The sequence below is a fragment of the Pecten maximus genome, chromosome 16 (genome assembly GCF_902652985.1).
Source record: "Pecten maximus chromosome 16, xPecMax1.1, whole genome shotgun sequence".
Lineage (NCBI taxonomy): Eukaryota > Metazoa > Mollusca > Bivalvia > Pectinida > Pectinidae > Pecten > Pecten maximus.
The window spans coordinates 3745698-3768605 of record NC_047030.1 but is presented as its reverse complement, the minus strand read 5'-3'; the positions used below and the strand labels follow the sequence as shown (position 1 = coordinate 3768605).

At 34.5% G+C, this 22908-nt stretch overlaps 2 long non-coding RNA genes across 2 annotated transcripts; both read right to left on the bottom strand.

Moving 5' to 3' along the window:
• Positions 1–4194: 4194 nt before the first annotated feature.
• Positions 4195–5177, bottom strand: LOC117314648. The gene is made up of 3 exons (XR_004529557.1): positions 5089–5177; positions 4380–4442; positions 4195–4240 (listed from the first exon to the last, which is right to left on the bottom strand). It is a non-coding gene; the product is annotated as an uncharacterized LOC117314648 (long non-coding RNA).
• A 6217-nt stretch (positions 5178–11394) lies between these two features.
• LOC117314649 lies at positions 11395–15430 on the bottom strand. The gene is made up of 3 exons (XR_004529558.1): positions 15389–15430; positions 12348–12397; positions 11395–11426 (listed from the first exon to the last, which is right to left on the bottom strand). It is a non-coding gene; the product is annotated as an uncharacterized LOC117314649 (long non-coding RNA).
• Between the last annotated feature and the right edge of the window lie 7478 nt (positions 15431–22908).

The following is a 22908-nucleotide window of genomic DNA, read 5'->3' as shown; positions in this document are numbered from 1 at the left end:
ACACTGATTTAGTTCATAGCTATCGTATCAAGTAAATCGAACAGTTATTGCGAAAATAGCAGTATTTGCTTCACCAAGTTGGGCTACACCTACTTTCGTTTTACAGTTTACGGATATGGTTATATAAATAATTCATCTTCTCAGCCATAGTCATCTAATTATTTATCCGCTGGATTTTCTATTAAGAATATTTGTACTTCTCATGTACAGTGCATCATTCTGCAGGTCTGATCTGACTACCCTCATACCCTCAGCTGACCCTGACACGGGGCTACGTTACTATCGTATTCTTTTGTAAACACTTCATAATAAATGTCTCTGTATTTCTGGAGCGGAGAAAAGTACAGAAAAGAAAGTACGGACAATGTCAAACCTTTATAGAACTGCATGCAACATCACACAATGGTATGTGTCAAACTTTCCTGTGTTATATATGCTTTACACTATATCGGATATTTTTTGTGTTTAATTTCAATAAATATCATGCATTTATATTTAATAACCTTTTCAAAATCTTAATATCTTTTAAATTCTATTATTGTTGATATATATGTGAACTTAGGTATTGATGTTATTGGTGATGATCATTTATATACAGGTATGTAAAAGTAATTTGATAGTGGTAGGGAGTAATGAATTAAAATATGCATGCTGAATATAACTCATTATAAGAGTAATTCATTACATAAGTAAATGTTTTAATTGATGTTGCAATAAATATAAAGTAATAGAAAGTATTGTGTTATGTGTAGATAAAGTGCGATTTTTACATTGAAGCCAAATTGCTAACGTAACATGTGTATAGTCATTGTTTAAAACGTCATTTCAATGACCAGTGTGTATGGAATGTCGTTTTTTTTAAATAAAAAACAAATTAACTATGCTAAAAATATCAATATAAATGAGTTAAATAAGTTTACACCAGGTTAACGTTAACTTGAACCAAGATTCAGTATCTGTCAACCCGTATGGCTGGAACACAATGTTTGTGCTTGAAAAGTAGCGCACTATATGCACTTTTTGTAATTTTATAAAACTTATTCAATCTCTTATCAATAATACCATTTATTTAGTATCGTATCACTGAATGATAAATCAATTTAATGGAAGTTAATGTTCATGTATTACTAATCGAACATGCCTTGCATAATTCTTGTAATAGAACGCGCCCCACACATCGTTCTTTGTCTTCCGATGGCATGGTTTCACAGTGATTACAGCAAACGGTGAATTGAAATCTATATCCCTCCAATTCTTATCCCTTTAATATATATCTCGTCGATGCTCTTGAATAATGCCCAGAATCTTTTGTTTATTGACAAAGGCCGGGGTAGGGAATATTATGTATTGTGCTTCATTAATTTGGCATAAGACGACGCATGTGGATTAATGTTAAGTCCCATTCTGTTTCTCATTAGAGTATTCATGTAAAAAATACATTGTTGCAACTTGTACATTCCGATGACGTCACATTGTTTACATTTTCAGTTTTTTTGTTAGTTTTCTTATATTTCAATTGATCAGTTATGGTAAAACATCCTCAATCAATATGAGGTGTGAATGTAAATTTAAGAAAAAACGGTATGTTGCGCAAAAGACCTCAATTTTCACTTTGTCAGTGCATTCGTGATCGCAGCTCTAATCGGCTGTCATGGCAACGACGAGGACGGTGGTTTTACAACAGTGTTGAATCTACAAACTTGCATGTACAAACTTCTAACTATACCCTATGTCTTTGGAAATCATCTGTAAATAAATAATTGAATTAATAACGATCCATTGTATTCATCTATCAACGTTTGTTCGTTTCTATTTACCGATTTCGATCCTTAAAACACTGACAAGTTCCAATTTTGAACCATGCACATTAATACTTGCTCTATAAATCGTCCTAGAGCACCCAACTACACAAAATCAATACTTATGAAGCAGATAAAAGCGTGAAGGTATGTGTACGAGAACAACAAAAAGTGCTATACATTCTTACAAAAATGACAAACATCGTCAAAATCATTTAAAAAGTAGTCAATTAATCAGCACTTCGACAATTAATACCAGTTTATAACGCCGTTATGTAACTGTACGTGAATAAATAGAAGAATGTACAGCACTTTTCCTCGGTTTCTAAGTACGATGAACAAGTGTATCACGTTTGTTTGTACGGCAAAATACGTTAGTCGGGTGCTCCGACCATATTTACCGACCAAGTGTTAATGTAGTCCTTCGTGCCGGTCACGTGACCAAGCGAGAACACGAGGACCGACGAAAACATCCCGATAAGGGCATTTGACACCTAACATTAAAATCCGGTCGAGAAAACAAACAGAACTGACGGGGAAATTGTTAAATAATAAATGTATTTAAAAACATTACGATTTTTGTTCTGTTTCATTAAAAATGCAACATTAACCAACATGACAATATGTGCCCAAAACGTTAAAGAGGTTGATATATTTTGGGTTTTCTGTTTAAAGTATATGCATGGTATTATTCTTTGAAGCACATGTCTGGTACATATAGAGCGTTCAGACTGGATATCCTGCTTGCAACGGGATTTGTTTTGGTGAAGTTTTAAGTTAAATCTTGGTCAAACTGTTAAACTATTAGTTAGGTTCTTACAGTTAATTTACTTCATGATGTCGTTGCAAATGGGTGGAGGGCGGATCCCAAAAAGAGACAGTGGGGGATAGCATTAGGTTAGCCGGTTAATTACTCAAGTTATCCCTGCTGCACAACAGGTAGGTGGCAATATAGGCTTTTTGTGTTACCACAGGACCAGCTCCAAATTCAGGTACCTAGAGGGGAATCCATCTTTGTTATGGCAACTGGGATGAGGTTTTGGTAAACGGTTGGCACTTATTGTCCTATATCTGGTTAGGAAGTGTACCTTTAGGATTAAAATCTTCTGCGTTACTGCTGGATTTGCCCGGTTGAATTGGCTACCAGTAATCTGTCTAGATTTTGCAAAAATGCGGCCATGTTTCTCCAACTCTGTTGTTATGACTTAGTTTCATATATGTAATTATCTGTACTTTCGAATTTTTGTATTTACCTATCTTTATCATTAATTACTCTTTGTCGGTGGTGCTGGGAGCTTTCGAATTAGTTAATAGGAAGCAATAGCTTTGCGTACTCTTCCATTCGATTTCCTGGGCGAATTTCATAATGTATGTGCAAAGTTGGCCCAAACTATTAGTTGTTTTTGCATAGAAGTAGTCATATCGGAGAATAGAGGAAACCAACACAGTTCAGATAAACTACACCCTGGTCTTATTCACCATCACTTTGCTTGGTTTAATAATTCCTCTCGAATTGCAGTTTTGCTAAAATGTTGATATTCTCTCGATGTTTTCCTTAGTTGAACTACAAATGGTATTAGGCGATATCATCCATACTTAGACCTAGCTTTTGAGTCTTCTTCATATAAAACTTTTCCCAATACACATTTGGAAGTATATGAAATACATCCATGTATACATGCACACATTTCTTTGATACGTTTTCAGACTTGACCTCGTGATAAAGAAATTCGCTCGAAATGTTATTGGCGGGTTGTAATTGGTCCCGAATGATTAAATTTGTAAACTAAAGGACCAAGACTGTAACAACATGACTGTTTTGTTTTGCGTTATTGACGATTTCATCTCAATACAAAATACTCATTGAAAATGTTGAGTCTAGTTTATTCGACAAATAAATAGATATAAATAACAGAATTATGAATACAAATTTGAAATCAGATTATGCATTTGAATCAATCGGGGTTATCAACAAAAAATGTCTTGTATATTACGAGGAATATATTTGATCTGAATTCTCTCCTTTATAAGATTCATCAATTTATATTTAAAAAACGATAGTTTCAGAATTAAAACCAAACTTATATTTTATATGACGTCAAAAACGACAAAATGGTTATCAGATAATATATCATTAAAGATATACGATGCATTCTAAAGTGGATGAAATTGTTCATATGGAATTCACATCAAATCAATGCAGCTCATCACATGTAAATGTGATTCAACACATGCGTAGACTTTGGAATGGAACTTCTAAGATCACTTGAGACATCTTTCATTCATTTCATCTAAGATGATGATTTTTCAAGATGTCCATATCATGATGAATATGTACAAAGCGTTTTATTCAGAAATGCAATGTATCCTTGAAAGTATTCCTAAAAACGTCAGTGGCAGGAATATGGATGGTCTTGATGTACCACTTTTCGGTGGTTCCTCTGAAAAAAAAACACATAAAAATTAGTCTTGATTTTACGTAACAACATGAAGGTTACAGGGGGTGATTGACTTAAATAGCTGTCAATTAATTAAGAACGGTTCGGAAAGATGATACATGTAATATAATTATCAACATACCTTGACATTTCCAGGAACACGTTAGACTAGCGCCAGTACAATCGGGATCGCATGTAGGTGATACTAAAACATGCAGTAAAATGGAAATATTTACGAGTTTTGTGGTAGGCAATCAACATAAGAAAGTAAACATTCTGTATGTCCCTCTTGCATCTTAATATTAAAGTGTTCATGTATTAATAAAAGTGTTTATTTAAATGTAAACTTTATCTATTTCACAAAAAAAGAAGCTATATACCAATTGTACTTATCACACTTGTTAATTCGTGTTTATGCAACTGTTAATATACATAAAAATGATATTTACACTTGGTTTTCATTATTTATATAAATTTATGTTTGACTAAAATAATACAGTATACTGTAAATCATTGGTATAGTTATGTTAATTGAATGTTCCGCTACTTCACACGTGAATAGCGAAGCGATTATTACCTTTTGAAATTATCTGTGATCTCACCATGATGTGTATGGTATTTTAATGCAATATTTTGTGTTATCAGAGGCCATGCCGTTCTAGCCCCAAATAAACAATTCAATTAGCATTAGATAGGTAATATTAAAAAGATATGTGACCGGGCCGGTAAAGTATACATAATCTGAAATGAACCTTTTCGTTAGTCAATTTTTAAATGCTGCTATAAGTGTAATTGACACCAAAGTTGTGAATTCGAAAATAAAGAGTTTGCATAGATAGCAATTTTCTCACCGGTTCCGTGATTAGGTTTTGCTGAACATTCAGTTACACATTTGCCCTTGGTTCCACATTCGCCATCGACCGCAGCACAGACATCGGCCCCAACTGAAAATGGAAACAAATAATGTGTTGCCCTTTTAATGAAAATATATTTAAAGTTGCCGCAGAGGTTTTTACCGTTAAAATATCGTTTATGGATTATTAATGCCACAAAACCGCCTTTCTAGAAATATTTCCCAACTGACAACCTCTTGTATACAATGCAACTTCAATATCCATTTAGGGCAATTAAACTTCGATTTAACTGTATTAACAATATATCATACATATGATTATGGTTTAGATATATCATAATGAACGTTACATAATAACTAAGAAATGCAGTAACTTCTGTACATGACATTTGCTGGCACATGGTAACAATCAGCTTCCGTTGAGAAGTAAGCACTTACGGCCCTTTTTCTAAAAAAACAAAAATAAAAATAACACTACCATGTAGGTACGGTGCCATTTCAATGATGATATTTCGGTAGTTTATATGTAGTTTATTTGGGGTTACCCCGACGAAACCCCATTTTCAAAACGCTCCTCTATGCTACAACACGTCCACTCAAAGAAAAGGTTAATGATTCTAACTGTGCAAATACCAAAGCTATGAGGTTACGTCCATTGGTAAACACATCACCTTCTTAGGCCGCTGTCGTTTGAATTTTTTTTTTCAAAACAGCGTCAAATCTGAATAACAGGTAAGTAGTTCAAATATTGTGTAATTGCGCAGTTGCCCTAAAACCACGCTTTGAAGTGTTCTCTCTATCACGTCTTTCGAAGCACCAATCAAAATTGCGGATAGTCTTCTTACAGTTATGACTAGTAATCGACTTTAGGGCCGTATTATGTCATCTGTCACGCATGTGAGTTAATGTCGCATGTTTTCGAATACATACATTATTCGATAATTGCCTCGTCAGTTCTGTTTGTTTTCACAATTGAATTTCAATGTTTGGTGTCTAACGTCTACATTTACATATGGTCGATAAAAGATGGCACACCATGATAATTATTTTCATGCAAATAAACGTGATACACTTTTTCAGCATACTTTGACACAGGAGAAATGTTGTACGTTCTTTTATTTATTGACGTACAGTTATTCAGACGCGTTAGACACAAGTGCAAATTTATTGACTTCTTTTTGAAAACAATTAACGACTTTTCACATTTGTATAAGAATGTACAGCACTGTTTGTTGTTCTCGTAAAAAACTACCAATGTGATAACAACTTTAAAACATTTTGTATAACATTATATGGTAAATAGGAAGTCATGATTTAAAACAAAAATGAGCTGTTGCGTATTTCATACAATACCAAAAATTAAATTCTTTATGCTATTACCACCCTCCTAAAGTTCCAGCTACTGATAATATTATTTGAATTTAAAGTGGGACATAATTATGTGCATCCAGGAAGAAATTTTTCTATGCCCCGCCTTTACCAACCTGTCCTATTGACTCATTTACGAGAAACATAAGGTAGGGGATTCTATGTGTGCGCACGTATGTTTCGGTGTATCGATCACAACACGTAGATGTATACGTTGTTAAGTAACTGGCCGCAATATTGCATAAAAGCGAATTTGGGAATACAACAACGAACATTTACGGGTCTATAAAACATCGTAAGGAGTTAATGTTGCATTATACAATAATATTAATAAGATTTTACTTAACATAGTCCCTTTGTCACACACTCAATGTTTCTATGCAAACAGGTCAAATGAAAAAAGTAGTTGAAACAAAAGAGAAGTATTTAATTGTAAAGGTATACTTACATTAATTGGTTCTTGTTATAAGACGTATCGTATTTATATATTTTGATTATCAAGATACAGAGACAGAGACAGACAGAGTATGTATCTATAATAATCATGATATCTAAGAACATGTCTATTTCTTGTTTTAGGATATTCGTAAGGTAAATGGGTTTTAATTTGATATTACTTGTGTAATATCCCTAATACATAGCAAATCCAGATAGTCTAAGTAAATAGTTAATATTTTTATAGTGTTCTCTTTGAATTTTGTACCCAATACAATTTTTTTAGAGTGAACATGTCTTTTTCGTAACCTATCACTTCGAAGATCTTTTGCACTTGACTTTTGAAGGCTACTACAAATTGACATTAAGTAAAAATGTGGTCGTAATCTTCAAATACCTTGCATAAATGGCAGAGTGGATCAGTCCTTATTTTATATTGGTATAAAAGCAGGTTGTTTACCAGAATCTTTTGTATCAGTTTCCATCGATACATTATAAATGTTTGAATCTGAAGTTTAATGTGTCAGTTATTCTTTTATCAATGTTTTCAGTGTTATTGAATTGGTCAGCACAGCATAAATATGCTATTGTTTTTTGTTGTTTTTTTATATTTTTTAAGTAATTGTATTTTTTTATTATCTAGTTGGTTTAGTAGAATTAACTTTTTGTTTGTTTTCATCTTTATTGTGGGTGTAAAAGGACTTATGTTTCAGTTGTATTTTTTGATTGTAGAGTTTCTCATCTTGTTTTTCCAAGTCTTAGGAATAGATTTCATTTACATTGTTATGTCAGAAATCCATTTCATTTTGTTGATTTTTAAGTATTGTGTCTTCACTAATATTCCCTTGATCACCCACTATGTCTTTGATTCTGAGGATATCTGCTTTTATCCATTTAACAAAGATGATAACTTTACTTTTATGTTTGATGAATTTGTTCCCCAATATTATTTAATTATCTTTTCCTGGCACGATCTCGGGAAATGTTTTCTGCCCTCCTCCGATTTCAATCCATGCCAATAATTTATTGATCTAAATTCATAGAGAAAGTTTGTTTTTGCTATATTTGTTAAAATATTTTCTTGGAATGACTTTCCATTGACTGTCCTGTTCATCTATGATAGACGTTATCCATTTTATTAACATTAAATTTATATGTGATGTTAGGTCTATTCATTTTATTCGCCTTTTTCATAAGTTTGATCTTGTGTCTTTCTTTTTACTCTCACACACTATCGATTTGTTTGATAATATTTTGATTTACAGGGATAACCGAGTAGAGGTAACCACAAACATTATTAAGACACTATTATCATTTTCGTTTCATTTGTTTGTTTTAATTAGATAGTTTTGATATCCTGGGTGCAATTTTATACATTTTCGTGACATTAACAATAGCAAATTCTGAAATATAATGGACATGTTTTAGATATGTAAAAATAGCCAGTTAACCCTACATATTACCTATACTAAAGTATATATATTTTTTGTAATCTATGCAACATTTGCAATTTTAATACAGTTGTGAAGGATAAGTAAACTTATTTCTTCTTTTTTTTTTAGACCTGTGGATACCATGGTAACCACTTCATAAAATATTGCAAAATATAATGATATTTGATCCAAAATGACAAAATTCCATTCATAATATTTTCTGAAACCTAGTTGAAATTTAACATCTCTATCCCAAAGACATAAATAATCTTGATTTGGCATATGTTCATTAAGTTTTTCGCTATCTTAACTTGTCTTTGAGGTATTTTTATACGCTGTAGGCAAAACTAAATTTCCGGTGCTAGCACATTTTTTGAAAATCTGAAAAATTTATAATCCGGAACAAATTTATCTATTTTATACTACGTCATAATGAATATCTTATTAATAGTAAACATTTTTTCCCTCATTTTTATGCATATCATAACACAGGAGTTATTTGCTTAATAAAAAAAATCACCCATGATCAGGCTGTTCTACTGTAGTGTGCTACCAGTGTATTGGCTGCCGGCACTGTAGCATCTTTACTTGTTACAATGGGATCGCTATCAGTAAAGTTTTATAAAGATAGATACCACATCGGCACTAAACAGAAACAGAATGTGGCATCGTAAAATCAATATCCAATCAGGAAACAAGTAAGCATGAAATCAATTAAAACAAAAACAAACAAAAAAACACACCAGATATTTAAGTTACATATCCATTGGTGTACCATTCAATAAATTCCTAGTATTCAAATCAAGATGAATTGGTTCGTCATACCTCTATCTTCACATTTCCAAGAACACTTTTTTCCAGGGCAAGCAGACGTACATGCAGCTGAAACATATAATGCATGATATCTCGGTGACATCAAATACAACACAGACTATGCATTTTTTTCATTGTGACAGAAAGTAGCCTACCTTGCTTCAATGGCATTAACATTCAACAGATGTCATGTATGAATATAAATCTTAATACAAGGTACATGGTATACGATGCAAGCCACAATACTATACCTTTTTAACAAGTATCAAGATGGAAAGGTTTGGCTTATTTTGTTTAACGTCCTATTAACAGCTAAGATCATTTAAGGACGGCCTCCCGGGCGTGCGACATGCATGCGTATGGTGAGTGCATGTGTGTATTAGGAGGCTGCGGTATGTTCGTGTTAAGTCTCATTGTGATAGGCCGGAACTTTTGCCGATTTATAGTGCTACCTCACTGAAGTTGAAAGACTTCGTTGATTGAATAGCATATCCATTACGTAACACTGTGCAGATAAATAACCTTAGCTGTTGATAAACAAATGAAACCAAACCAAACCAATTTCCGGAAGGATAGATGCTTTTTTCTCTGGTCCGTTTTTGAACAGCCCTGCAGGTAGGGCTTAGGAATGGTACCTGCTATTCCCAATGGAATGATCATAAAAGGCAACTAAATTTTTGATCTTATGTGATAGGGTAGTGTTATAAGTAAAACTGATTAATATATCAACTCGTGTTTACATGATCAGATGTTTGTGTACATTGATATTGATTCAAAATTATTTAGTGTATTGAGAGCTTTATTTCTTACCCTAATCCTGTCTAAAGATCAAAACTGTACAGTAGGCCGAGTTGCATCCAAAAGTCAAATGGTTGAAGACAAAACTCAAGTTATGTACATTTCGCTACCATCAGTCATCTTCTTGATTCCCAAGTATTAGGTATGGTCGACTTGTACATTAGAACTACGATGTAGACCAACACTGACATGGCCAATCAGATTTTAGGACATGGAAGTCGTATTGGATTCCAGATTAGATGTGTAAACATCAAGATATCATGTAACGTTCTTGTGAGAAAACAGATTCATCAGTTGTAGGAACATTTAATATTTGTGGTTGTCAGTTAACATGGCGGCCATTTTGAAAGTGGACATTTTACTGGTTATTAGTGTAAGTGTCAGTCCATGTGTACTAATGAAACCAATATAAACATTTAATTTCCGTTCACTTGATAATACTTCAATGTAAATCAGATTTTCCCCATGCCCGTTTTTTCTAAATACATAGAAATATTGTTAACCGATTTTAAATACTTTGCACAAAACTCCTTATTACTATTTTAGGCAATTTATTTCATATTCTTTGGAGATGTTTTTAGCACATAATTACGAAAGGACTACAATAGGAAATTTTATGTTTGACATTTATAAAATGTCGTTTCATATAAAAAGAGCACGTTCTTACTAAAAATCCATCACAGTTTTCCCTCCTGTATCTAAAGTATTCAAAATTGCAACTGCTTTTTTGCACGTATTATAGCTAACATATCAATTATTATATGTTTATTCTTCTAAAAAATAATGAAGATTTTATATTTTAGCACTTCCCCCCAACACCAGACATTTTGTTTTAATTTTTGGAACAAAAAAGGGAGCTATATTCTTGCGTATGTACATGTTTTGACTTAAATGCCTATTTTGAATATAAAATTTAAAAAAATAATAGAATAAACTTATCAATTAACATGTAATACAACATAAATATACAAAAGGGTGATAGACTAAATATGAAAGAATTACATCTCGTTCTATCTTGGCATAACCAGGTGTCTTGCTATATTTGCTTTTGTAAACGACGGCCATCAGAAAGGATTTTTGTTATTAGCATCACTTTATTTACCGGGTTCCTAGAATAGCTTTTTGCTACCAAGACAACCCAAATGAAATGAACAATAGTCTGTAGTCCTCAAATTGCGTTTTGCCTTATCAGATTCTACATTAGTTTACGATACTGAAATAGTGGAATATACCTATACATTTGGGTATGTGAACTCATGAAGTATCATACAAGAATTACAAATTGTATCCATTTCATCAACAGCTATAATTATGCATACACCCCAGTATGTAGAAATTGAACTGCATAAACATTGAAATAAAATGAATATACAATGCTAGCAATAAAACTTACTTGTCCCCTCTTCGGCATTTGATGCTACACATTCCGTTCCGCATTTCCCATTGATACCACATTGTCCATTCACAGCACCGCAGTTGGAGGCGTCACCTACATGAAAAATATATAGCAAGTCGGTGTTAATTATGCGTTCATGGCCCTGGTTCCAGTAACAATATAAAGGTCCCGAGATAAATGTTATACCTGACGATTAACTAACCTTCAAATCATCCTGCAACAAGGACAGTTAATTGTTTATGTTACAGCAAAAATAAATAAATAATAATAATGGTAAAAATGAGAAGAAAAATGATGCTTCTCCAAAGTAGAGTGCAGATAGAGCCAAATGAGCATTTTTTTTATTACGAGCCATGTGGTCACAGTCGTTCGATTGATACTATTCCATGTCCAAGTATCATTACATTTACCCAACTCCTTTAGAAACTCTTGGACATAGTTGATTCGTACATTTGTTAATATTTGCGTTTTCTGAGTATTTTTGATTTGTATAATTGTACTGCACGAAAACTTGTATGCTTCTGTTTGTCAGTCATTTGCAAACAACCGGCAAGGAGACAACTCTGCGAAGAATATAAGGGTAATTTTGAGGGCACGTGGAGTGTTATTTCTCTCACGAGAGGCATATATGATGTGTTTGTTATTAGGATTATTATTTGCACGTGGTGCGTTTCAACTAATCACGGACACTGTGATAAACATGTGGTATAATAATAAGTTTAAGTATTCTCTTAACTACTCATTGACCATTGACACTATTAAAAACAGTACAAAGTGAATATGTTTTGTTCACAAAAGTTTGACTTGTTTTTACAAAATGCTTAAATATATATATATATATATATAACTTAGCAACACAAATGACGAAGGAAGACAATAATGGCTCGGTAAACTTTGATCACCACTTTTCGCGGACGTTATTTTGATAAAGATGGCTCCGTCTACCAACGTTTGTTCAAACTTTTATATACACTGTTTATTGTTATTGAAAGCAATCAGATGGGTGATACATACCATAAACTCCAACAACTGCCGTAAACAAGATGATGAGTGTCGCCTTCATTCTGAGTAATAAATTAGATTATGTTTGCAATATATAATCAAGTGCTGAGAGCTCATCAGGTGTGAAATCAATCATTACATTACTGAAGATTATTAATATTCATTGAACTGAAAATAACATTACTATGGCAAAAATCAAAGTTCAATGTAAATTAAATCTTTATAACGTATATAATTATTTACATTTGTATATAAGTATTTTATTCAGATAGCCTTCATATCACTGTTAGGAAGGTCATATATCCTCTTAACGTTTTCAATGATAATAAATAAATAGTATGCAAGTATAACGCTATAATTTATTGGTTTATTCCTTTACAGTTAGCTTATTAATTCGTTAAACGGCAAGTTGATGCCTAGATCAGAAAAAAGACGTATACAACAATCACGCAAGTCATTGGAAAATTTAAAACGACGTAAAAAAACTTCCGGTCATGATTAAAAGATCAAGAATGACTTTATAAGGAATTTATGAAAGTAGTACTGTTTAAAACACAATCAAGAGTGGACATACATTAAGAAAGCAAATTATTTAAGTAAGTATTTATATGAAATAATATTTTTTTATTTTAATTACCGTAGCGACAAACGACAACTGAGCTAAAAACATGCTGACAAAATTAGATGACCTGACACGTGGACATCGTGCAAGGCTTACTAGCTGAAATATGCGCAATTTGAATTTTAATGCCAGCCGCCAGGCAGCGTCCAGTCGCCATTAAATCCTATAAACTATCATCCCCAAATCGTACTCTCCAAGGAAGATGTAGTTGATAAATTCAATATAGGTTGTTTACTACTTATCTTTTCCATACCACTGTAATCAAATCATTAAACCTAAACGTTTTCCCCTTCAAACAAATTTCTTTTAAAAGCGAAGAAACTGTTTGGGGGAAACATGTAAGAAACATTCTTTACAATGTGTTGTTGTTGTTTTTGTTGATTATAATATGTTTCAAATTATTCATTATTAATGAATATCTAGGTGTCATGCCACCGAATATAGCAATATTCATAAATTAGGTCAATTACAAGTAGGAAGGTTTCGTAGCAAGCGATATGAATTTACTTCTTCCATAGCCGAATGGTAAGAGTTGTTTGACTGCATTGTATTGTTATTTATATATTGCTTTATATATATATTTGTTGAATAAAACAAAGCTATATTATCTAATTTCCGTTTTTTTTTAATTTCTAAGCAAATGTAAACATTGTGAAAATAAAATGTATGTATGTATCAATCTGAAATCCAGATAACTCCAAAATTAACACGAATTGTTACTGCAGGGAAGGATACTTGAACAAGCCAAGGCTAGCCTGTATATTTACATGTATATGTTCCGACTAATGATGAAAGCTGTTGAACACAATCACAATGTTACATAAATCATTAGAAAATTGTTATAATAAATATCTGTTAATTGATTTTTGTATACTGTGATTATTTGCTGGCATAAATGCTACTCAAAAGAAGATTGTTGCTGATAAATTGATTAATAAGGTGTTTTACTATACATTGTATATTATGATCTCTGAACAGATTGTTGATAATAAGTGTTGTCTGTCGCACTTAAAAAATACCAGAACCCACTTACAGTTACCTGCTTACCTGACAAAAGAATATTTTCAATGAACACTGGGCAAAGATAGCGGCATGTCAGGTACAGTAATATATATATTTATTACATTTTTACCAGTAAAATATCTACAATTATTCATTCTATAAAAGTAATATTTAAACATATTTTAAAATATCAAGAAAAATATCACTTTTGAAAATATGGCGGCGTCCGGGTCAGGGTACGGGGAAAGTACAAACGAATAAGGGCAATCTCTGACAGTGACAGTGAGTAGGAATGACTTACTTTTACATGACTGGAAGTTTGTTATCATCAGGACCGAGGAGTAAACAAAACCCGTGTGTTTATCAGGCCTTTCTCCCACTACTAGGCCTGCAGAACTGTTTTGTATGTACACCATTTTGGACTGAGCGCTCATCGCGTAGTGATATGTGTTGTTTTGACGGGACTTTTATGAGATACTTATATTTTGACAATGTTATGGCAACATTTGTAAAAGATATAAACTTGGATACATATTGAAGTAAAAGAATTGATTAAAATATTTTTTGAACTAGTTTTTATATTTTTTGGGAAATTTTGTACTTTGGACTATATTTTGTCGCGTAGGATTGTCTAGACATGTATGCGGTAAACGTATGCAAACTTTCGCTGTAGGCCTAGTTAGCATACAGGGTAGGTTTTTCGTTGATAAAAACTCGTGTGGCTAATATTTTGATATTTTTCACTCGTGCTGCGCACTCGTGAAAAATATCGAAATATTAGCCCCACTCGTGAAATATATTTGGTATTACTGACGACACTGTTAGATATCCTCTATATACTAATGCCAGTAATAAGGATAACAATAATAGTAAGCAACCCAATAAGCATTCAAAAGATGGTCAACGGATTTAAGACAATGATGTAAAAAAAATTACTAATTTAAACGATAACGTTGTCATATAAAGCCAGATGTGAAAAACAAAGTAATGTACAAAATGCACAATTGTATGATCTAAGCGATATGTGTGTCAAAATATCAACGATATAAGTACACTTGAAGACACGAGATATTCTCGAATAATGAATGAAATGAATCATATACATTCAGTTTTAAAAGATATAAAAAAAACAAGTTGTAGAAATAAATAAGGTAGAAAGAAAAAGCAAAAATATCTTTAAATATTCTTTCGCAAATTATCGATGGTTCATAATGATCAAAAGTTGAACATATGCGTTTTTAATCTCTGGACCAATATACAAAATAAGGAAACAATGCAATAATTGAAACAGCGCATTTATTAGAAGAGAAGAATTCAATTTTAGCATTGTGAAGATGTCAAAGAATGTTTGACTTATGGTGTGATAAAAAAGTGGTCAAAATAGAAAAAAAAAAAAAGTAATTTACAATAAAAGAATAAAGCAAATTACCTGTTGGTGTGGCGTTTTCCTATCACCAGTTGTCCCAGGTTGTGGTCTGCTGTGTGAGGTGACTTGTGCGGATTTTTATACCATTGCTATCTACTGTGTGGGCACATGTTGCTAGGCTGTAACAGTCATTTAATCATAACATCGTAAATTTACACATATCAAAGCATCATTCTCTTTATTTGCGTCTGAAATACTCGACATTTATAAAAATAAGGTACATGAATCATGATAATTTTTTATAACAAACTTTTCGTTATCCCAGCAACTACATAAACTCTTTTCAATTCATCATTCATTGATCCGATTCGCAAATATATTTGTATAAGTTGATATAAGTATTTCAGATAATCACTATGTAAATCAGACATTATATCACTTTCTTTAAACCTGTAAAAGAAGATAATGATGATTAACCATGGGACTCAGGGACTGGAGTCTATATTTATTCTTTTCTTTAACTTTCACACATTTATTTTGCGTATTCTTGTGTTCATAGTTTAGCTTGACTTTGTTGAAAATATTTCAATATTTATTACATCGAATGGGTTTTTCAAGAGGAAAATAAGTTTAGAGATACGAACGTTTACACATGTACTCGCGATCCTTTGGTATTCAATATTAAATTTTACAAAATTGATTTATTGAATTTGGAAGTATTGCACGTCCCATCTAGTTTTGACATTTCTTTCCCTTATTTTGAGCTTCCTCCATCACCTTCTAGATATATAAACTGTAGGACCTTAATAGCACTGACGATACAACAACTGTATCATACAATTTAATTCATTTTGGGAGCTCCTTTATCTCAATCTAAATTTGTATTGAAAATGGTTATATAAACCATGCAATATTTCATATATCTCTCGGTTCATTGATAGTTGGTCTAAAGAAAGTACCCGAGATAAAATTACAATGATTAAATTTACTTATAATATAACACACCACAATCACAAAATTAAGGATAGAAGTCGGCATTAATACGATTTGGAGTATACTTTTTCGTGAGATCTATCGAATTTCTGTTCATATAAAACTAATAATATACCACAATGGGAACCTACTACTATAAACCATTTGAGTCGATTGTGTTCGTATGATTTCGAAGTAAATTAAAAGGCCGAGTGGGAATCAGTCGCGACTTTTGTACAAAATGACATTAAAAATGTATCATATTATCTTAAAGATGTGCCTAATACATTGATATCTATACAGTAGATTGTACAACAATATTGCCATTCCATGTAATTTAAGTAATACAACTTGAAATGAGAGTAGGTTCCCTGGAATAACATGTTATCAACAAAAACAAATGCTTTAAACTGAAAATACAATTTGTAAAATGAAGCAGAATTTGGAAACAGCTTGAGAAACGTATGCGTAATATAAGCCGGTTTCACTGCTAATAAGGGTTGAGACAAGGCATACAATGAAATGACAATGTCGTGATAACATGTGGTCGACGCAACACAACATGCGTATTTTGCATCATGTCGCATTGTTTCCTTTCAGTTTTATTCAAGCATAGTCTTCAATTATTTCGACTGTCTTGCATGTCCGATCAAGTACAAAACTACAGCATTGCTTCTTGATTTATAGGATTTTCTTCCAACTAATACAATTTAACATAACTTACATCAATTGCCCTCAATAAACAATGTATCGTGGTCATATCTCAAGCAATAACACCACATTACATATCAACGCACAAGGTCTATATATTTTTTGGTGACACTTCGAGTTTCTTTGTATTTCAACATAAAAATAACATGAAAGCTTTATGATTACAAAGTACAAAACTCTACAAACATGTGCAATTTAAGTTAAGTCTCTATTTATCCCTTCCAGAGCTCAAGTGTGATATATAGCATTACATAGTCGTTGAAGATAGAAACATAGAAGAGTCTATTTAATCAATTATATTTCGAGGCACAGGAAGAGAAAGACATGTGAATGACACGAATCTCGAATACCTGAACGTTCCCGGTTTCGTATATGTTAAACAAATTATAATGCAATCGCAAAGATAAAAATACAAATATCTGATATTTACTTTTGAGGAATTACCAAAGGTCAAATTTATTACAGTTTTTATATCTATGAAATATGAATTTATGGACTAGACAAGACGAGGCGGACGCATTGTTAATATCAGTTAGTTTAACAGCCTCATATACCTTGTTGTTTTGCTATCACTTCAATGGCTACAAGTACAGAACGTAGCCATCTATCTCATTATATATGAAATAAACTTAATATCACTATAAAACAACTGTATTTCATGCTTGAAAAGTGTGCAAATGAATATTGGTCTAGAATTCGGAGGTCTGATATAAACATCCAGTCAGGAAGCTTCATTGTTTCTTCTTTATGATAATATCGAAATAGACTAGGAATACATTACTTAGCTGTTTCTTATCTAATGTCAACTTTACACATATATTCATTCTACTCATCAAAGTTGTCTGAAGCTCCACTTTATTAATTCTAAACCTATGACATTTTATGAAATACCAATGCTCATTTGGTCAAATATTACTATTACTTCTCTTCAACACAGACTTTTTATCGGTATGGACTCATGTGCCATTCATGTTGGCAGTAATATCATGAAGTTCAAATGTAGCATCGACTCTTCTACATGATGTATTATCGTCAGATGAACGATTCCATAGCGATAAACACGTTAAATCTTGGTTGGTTTCCTGTCTTTAAACAAAATTATAGTAAAATCGGATATGGTTACATAAAAAGCCATTTTAGTCTTTGCAATAAGGTTATAATCGACATCGTCTGTTTTCTATATTAAATTGGTGAGGAGTTATATATAATGATTCTTGATGCGGTCAGCGAATATCCTGTTGTTGTTCTCAAAATAGAAGACATTGTTAGGTCTCATCCTGTTGGACGGCGGAGGACTAACAAACCAAGACAAATTATTGCTCGGTTACTCGCGGAAAAAACGCAACGATGGCGAGGAAACATTTCAAGGAGGTCGACTCGTAAGAATATATTGGTAAATGAGGATCTTACAAAGACTAGTAACTCCATCTGTTTTCAGGCCAGGAATCGAATGAAGGCCAAAAAGGTCCTGCAAACCTGGTCGATTGAGGGGGTATCTTTATAAAATAATATCTGGTGAACAGATCTCGATTCAACGTGAGAGCGATCTTACGGCCATGTCCCATCAACGACCTTTATCAAAACGGTGTCTCAAACACGAGTGCCAGTGAATGATAGATATAATGTAACTCTAAAAAGTAGTACTGCTACTGATTGTCTTTACTTACCTTTGATGTTATTCTGGTCCTTATATAATTATTGTTTCAGCTCTCAACTGATTTTGAAAGAGAGTTGAAACTAGTAATTCTCTTCCATTCAGCCCTCTGGCTGTCCGGTAACATTAGCATTAGCACTTGTCACTCAACAAGGTGCGCGGGATTTGACCTTAAAAGACCAAACAAATACACGAAATGCATAACCCCTGTACCTACAGCCCAAGGCACTGCAACGTGTCTCTCTGTGCTTTTTTGTCATTCAGGTACGCGGTGTGTGTTCAGAACACATTACGGAGACGTTGTTCTGGAAGTTGAGAATGTTGGAAGCGGCGCGGCCCCTTACGTTCCATCCATTAATGGCGGAAACAAGCGTTCAGCTTCGGTGGCACTTGGTGAGCCTACAAAGGTAAATGAGGGTAAGAGAGTTAAGACAGACGCCATGGCGGCAAAAATGAGCGAGTTGGAGGCTCGTATTGAATTGTTCATTAAGGAGCGAGAGAATGAGGATTGTGGACCACGTACGAGGGTCACTATTCCATTCGTTTCTGACCATGACCCGTTGGGTCTGGAGTGTTATGACGGGAACGACTCTAATTGTGGAGACAGATATAAAGGTTTGGTTCCCGTGGATAATGTCGAGTTGAACGACATATATTCCGATTTTTTCCCGGCCACAGTGGCTAACGAATTTGACATGTCGGACATATTTGGGGAAACTAAGTATGGTCCCGAGGTACACGAGGGCATGGCGCGCCTTGTAAATTCGGCATGTAGAAAGACTGCAGATATTAGTAAATTGCAGGAAAAATACTTGATACCCCTGAATTGCGAGGGTTTGACGGTTCCTCGTTGCAACAGGGAAATATGGGGGAAATTGGGTAAGGATATTCAGACACGTGACGTACAATCGCAGGGCGTGCAGAAGGCCCTTGGGGCTGGTCTGATTCCTATGATTAAACTCACTCAAGCATTGATGTTTTTGTCCCACTTTAGTGAAAGGTTACGCCCATTATGTGTGGATACATTGTCAATGGTTGGCAATGCTTTTCAACTGCTCTCGGTCAAGCGGCGTTATGGCATGAGTCGGCACTACCGTCGGCGTATCACGGTATCTGTTCAAAAGATATGCCTATTACTAAGCAGCTTTTTGGCGATGAGCTCGGTAAGAGGTTAAAGGAGCTTACAGAAACATCAAAGGTCTTTAACATGTTTGGTCAGAACAGGAGCAGGAGGGGCCTGGAATAATGGTAGAATGCGTGGGCGAGGTCGCCCTTTTTATGGCAAGGCTTCCAGGCTCCAAGAGGCCGTGGGTACAGAAAACAGTACCAGCGGAAGGCAGGCGTAAACCAACAGCAAGGGCCTCAGAAGCAGAAGGACAAGAGGATGAGGTAGGTGAAATTTTACCTTCTGGCCTTTTAAAGTAAAAGTTTCCCTTTACTGATGATGAAGGGGTTTAACCATAGTCCAAGGGCTTGAGTTAGAGTTTGAGAAAGAGCCTGTTCAGGTCAAGGTTCCAGGACCTATCTCTTTTACTGCTAAGGAGATGGAGATAGTAGGTAATGAGGTTAATGACTTGATGAGGAAAGGATCAATAGTAAGGTCACAATTTGAGCAAGGACAGTTTATTTCTAATATGTTTTTGGTACAGAAGAACAATGGGAAGTTTAGGCCGGTGATTAACTTGAGGAAGTTGAATTATGCATTAAGTACCATCATTTTAAATAGGAAACTCTGCTTGAGTCAAAAGAGAGAGGAGATTTTTTCACTTCTATTGACTTGAATGATGCTTATTTGAGCATACCTGTGCATAAAAGTTTCATGAAATATCTGAAGTTTAGCTGGAGAGGCTGTCTATATGAGTTTATGTCCTTGCCATTTGGTCTTTCTAGTGCTCCTCGCATATTTACCAAAGTCCTTAAGCCTATTTTGCGAAGGTCCGTAGCTTAGGTATAGTGACCTTTTATTATATTGATGGATTCCCTAGTGAAGGCCAGGAGTAAGGAAGTATGTGAAGGTAACGGTAACGTTTTGGCCAGTAACTTTGTACTGGCAGGTTTTCAGGTCAATACGGAGAAGTCGGTGATGGTTGCAGATAATATCATCACTCACCTTGGTTATGTGATAAATTCCATTTCATTCACAGTATCATTGCCAGAGGAGAAGCTGGTTAGGATTTGTACATCTTGTAGGAATGTGCTAGGAAAGGACCTTATCTCGGCGAGAGAGCTTGCTAGTGTGATAGGTCTTTTCACCTCTGATTTAAGGGCTGTCAGGTTGTCAGAATTATTTTACAGAATAACTGAAGGTGAAAATATCTCCAGTCAGGGAAAGGCTATGATGATTTGATAGTGCTGTCAGCTCAATCTCGAACAGAGGTCCGTTTGTGGCTGGATAATGTGAGACTACTGAATGGTAAATGTTTTAGACCCATGGAGAAAATAGTGGTTATTAACACAGATGCTTCGCTTTCAGGCTGGGGAACTCAGATGGGGGAGGTTCAAACCCAGGGGTTTTGGTTGCAAGATGTCATATCAATGTCTTAGAATTGAAGACAATTTGGTTGGCCATTCAGGCATTGTGTTTACAGGCTTCAGGTAGGCACATTAAAATTATGTCTGATAATACATGTGCGATTAGTTATGTGAATAAACCTGGAGGTCGTTCAATTCAGTTGAATGAGTTGGCGAAATTTATTTGGATTTGGTGTGAGGAAAGAAATGTTCATGTGTCGGTATTTCATATACCTGGTTCGGAAAATGTGGAGGCAGACCATTTGTCTATATCTATCAGCTCCTCAGTTGAATGGTCACTAGATGTTGATATTTGAGAGAATCTGTAAACATTTCTTTGATCCAGATGTTGATTTATTTGCTAGTAGATTGAATTGTAAGCTGGAAAAATTTGTATCCTGAATGCCTCATCCCCATGCTATGTGTTATGATGCAATGGAGTAATCTGAGGCCTTATATTTTCCCACCTTTCAGTTTGGTAGCCAGAGTCCTGCAGAAAATAAAGGAGGACAAGGTGAGTTTGGCGATAGTTGTAGTTCCTTTGTGGCGGAACGAGGTATGGTTACATATTCTACTAGATATTGTTGTGGCTGCTCCAGCACGTCTGCCAAGGTGACAGAGGTTGCTGCAGTCCCTGCAAGGCGAACCGCACCCCTTACATCGCAGTCTGAGAGTGATCGCATGTTGCGTATCCGGAGATCTCTGAAAAGAAAGGGGCTATCGAGACAGGCTTCCATGTTGGTTTGCTCCTCGTGGAAACAATCTACGTCAAAATAGTACTATTTGGCCTGGAGAAACTGGGTATCTTGGTGTAGTAGAAGGCAAATTGGTGCCAAGTTACCAACTCTGTCGCAGGTAGTAATGTATTTAGCGCATTTGGTTAATATGGGAACATTTTTATAGTGTTATAAACACCCATAAGTGTATGTTGGTGCAGACTACTGTTTTGTTAGGAAACAGTGGTTTGGTTGATAACCAAGTCATGTCTAGGTTTATGAGGGGTTTATTTCATGCAAATCCTCCAAGGCCTAGGTATAAACAACATGGGAGGTCTCAGTTTTATTGAAATACCTTGAGCCCCTTTATCCACATACAGGTCTAAGTTTACAAGTTTTAACAAACAAGCTGGTGTCTTTGATAGCTTTGGTGTCGGCTCAGAGAGCTCAGACTTTGTTGAGTCTGGATTTGCACTACATGCAGGATTTTGGGGATGCTTTTGTATTCACGATTCCTGAGTTGATGAAAACGGCGAAAAGATCAAATCCCTTTTATAGTTAGTGAAGTATGTGAAGCCATGTCTTTGCGTTGTCGAGGTTTTGAGAGAGTATATTGTAAGAACTTTTTCATTCAGAAAGTCTAATAAGCTTTAAGTCTCTTTCAGGAGAGGTAACGCAGTGACCATGTCTACTGTAGTGAGATGATTGAAGTTGGCGATGTCAGAGGCTTGGATCGACACCACAGTTTTTAGGCCTCACTCCATCCGGGGAGCGTCAACGTCAGCTGCTTTAGCTGCAGGAACAGGACTTAAGGACATTCTGGACACGGCGTGTTGGAAGTCATGTTCGACTTTCCATAAGTTCTACTTTCGTGATGTCAGTGATACAGCTTTACATTTGCTGGGTGTGTGCCTACTGTTTAACCAGTGTTTTGATAATGTGAAGCCCATGTAACTTTTGGGTGTCAATGTGACATGTTTGTGACATTTGGTTGCTTGTGTTGATGAAATTTATTGTAA